Raw genomic sequence first — 3182 nt, forward strand, 5'->3', positions numbered from 1 at the left:
CAGCTTCCCCCCTATTTTTTATTTGCTTGACCCTCATGTTCACCCATGGCCCCGCAATATTCCCTACTTCTGCATGACCTACATCCTTCCTACACTTCAGCCATGGCGCTCCTCTCTTGTGTTGGTGCTTCCCATGCTCATGGCTGCGGCCAACCCAGTTGATTACCAGTCATCATTGTTTGTGGGAACAACGAGAAATAAGGGGTGAGAGTTTGTATATTGTCTGTTTTAATGGACTAACCATGTTGCTCATTGACTAGACTTGGGAGTGGTTTCGATTAGTTTGTGGGGGCCAGGATGTGCTATACATAGGCAGCCCGTTTGTCAGAGTGTAAACGATAGCTCAGCTAGTTAAAGCACTTGTTACTGAGTCCTGTGTTCTGGAGTAAGCTCGAGCAAGGTGCCATTTGAAAGGCTGTGGGAAGTTCAAGGATTTTGCTGAAATTATTGAAACATTAAAGTGATAATTTAGTAAAACCAATAATTAGTGAGCAAGCCATTGTGTGAAGACTCGTTTCAAAGGTTTCATGTGGCACGTGTATTCCCATTGCACTTGCACACATTCAGCTTCCTGCGAGGCGGACAGAGTGTGGCATGCTGCTAAAGTAATATTCACACCTGATAGAGGCACACCAGCTCAGCCGGGTTGTTATTAATGTTACAGCTGATTACACTAAAGGAGCAGGTTCCCTAAGGACCATTCTTTATCGTTGGTGAGGGATATTTATTAATAAAAAGGCGCGCTGCTTATATTCAGCTATACTTTTGGTGGTTTAGTACGAAGGGATGCGTTTTTTCAAAATCTCAGCTGCGATAAAACAATGTAAGGGGTATGTATGGTGTTGATTGAGTGCATGACAGGTTTGGAACATTTGTTTATAAATGCATCTTGAAGGTTCTGGCCCAGGGAAAAGAGGGTGCACAGCATATGGCTTAGTCGATCATGTGCTGTTGTGACAAGAATTTAAATAATGTAATAAGCAGGGGAGTTGCTAGGTCTGGAAAAGACCCGGGGCTAAGCTGATGTCGGAACTGTTGGGACTGGGGGCTAGCTAGTCTTTTGGCTGTAGCTCCTGAGATTCTATCTGGGGCTACAACCAAAAGATCAAGGGCTATAGCCCCCTTAGCCCCCCCCCTAGCAACGCCCCTGGTAATAAGAATGGGTTGGAATAGCTGAAAGTACATTCAAATACCTGCACGTGGCAATTGAGACATGATAGGAGCGAAAGAAAATTGCAAGAGGTTTAAAGTCCATTGCTAAATAGCGTTTGTAAGGCCTAGAACAAACTCATTGTTTCACGCGGATGGGTCGCCATTATCACAGGAGGTGGGGCACATGTGTGTAAATATTTAAAACGACAATAGCGAAGTCCAACGGTATTATTAACTACATAGAAAACAAAAACAGACTATTCCTTGTATAACATGATACATTAGCCCAACCAACCTAAATACATTGCTGTCTGCGGTGGTGGTGACAAAAGGTACCTAGGCACGCCTTTAGTTAGAAGGATTATTGACCTATGGCATGCACAGGTTTCTAATTAACAGAAGATAAGACTGCAGGTGTGTTCTTATGAATTGAGGCCGAGAAGGCCCATGTAACGTAAGTAGTCATCAGTTTAAAGGGAAACAGTTAAATAAGTTAAAGTGAGTAACTGATTAAACCCTTCTTATGCAGCATGATTTGTACACATGACATACTAGTTTGACATGAAAACAAAGAAAAGTTTGCTTAATGTGGATGTCAAATTTTCTTACCGTCTGGTATAACAATGAGCTGGAAGTTTGTGACGATGAATCTCCATAGGTTAATGTATTACACAACTTGTTGTAGTGTCTGTTAAAGTGGTGAATTTGTAGTGGTGCTAAATAGAAGAAGTTTATACTTGTAATATATTGCATGCTGGGACTTATAGTCTGATTTGGGAGATGTGTAACAGAGCTTGGGTTATGCTTTTAGTATAGAATTTTGTTAGGGAGTTACATCTCAGGCCGCCACAATACATTTTTCAAGAACATTCATTTTAGACCATATTATTGCAGGTCTTGAAAACCAATTATGCCAAGTAAAGCTTGGAAGGTGTGTGATCAAGTGCTGAAACTGTTCAGCCAAAGTGCATGATACTGGGCAAAATGTTCAATCTCATTCTGACTTAACTGCACAAATGAGTCCTCATAAGTGATTTCATTCACACTATATGAAAAAGACACCCTAACGATGGGGCAGATTTAAAGATTTTAGGACCAAATGGTGTCCCTTCATGCTCCTGTGTAGGTGGCCTAGAATGCAGTCATCTAGAATTGCATGGTTGTTGCATTGGCCCTCCGTCAGTTTCCTATCACTTGATTTCACAAGGAGATATAGGGCTACATTACGAGGTTGCCATATCCGGTGCCCGATATCCCAGTATTACGGGCAGTAGCAGAACGGTAATTTCCCATTCTCATGTTGTTAATGGTGCCAGTGCTTCAGTGAATTATCTACGGGTAGGGGCCGGAACTACCGGCAGGTCTGGAAAAGGTGCCGGTATCCGTTGTTACCGGCACCTTTATGTGGACCAGCATGCTCGTAATGAGCCTCACAGCCATTCAGTGCACAAGCGTGTATAGCGGGGGAATGCAGAAGAACTCTTTCCATGAGCTGTCACTCTCACTCCATGTGCTGCCGCTCTCTCTCTCTTCTATGTCCTATCACTCTATCTTCTAAGTGTTGTCTCTCTCCCCATGCGCTGTCCCTCTCACCATTGTCTCTCCAGCCGCTGTCACTCTTTCTTCGCACCCTTCCTCCTAGTGACCTCCCTCTCCCTCCTACCCTGTCACCCTTGAAAATATCCCTTCTTGCACCCTCATTCCATCTTCACCAAATCTCACCTTTGCTTGCAACCCTTACTTTGTCTCTCATCCTTCCTCTCACACCGTCGCTTGAACTCATATCCTCTCACTCTCACCCTTTCTTGCTTATATTTCCTCTCACTCATCGGCGAAGAGAACCTCTCTCAATGGTTTCCTCCCTTTCTCTATTCCCCTTTTCATTCTCTTGCACACTGTAAGCGATATTCAATCAACACTACAGCCAAGTCAATGCCTAGTCTGGGATGCTGAGGAAAACCCTTATTAATGTATTTTTATGTCTAGTTCAGTACTCTGGATGACCACCCTTGTATAACACCCCCCTCTTA

This window comes from Ambystoma mexicanum, chromosome 7q, assembly GCF_040938575.1.
Source record: "Ambystoma mexicanum isolate Mex_15411 chromosome 7q, UKY_AmexF1_1, whole genome shotgun sequence".
NCBI classification, from domain to species: Eukaryota; Metazoa; Chordata; class Amphibia; order Caudata; family Ambystomatidae; genus Ambystoma; species Ambystoma mexicanum.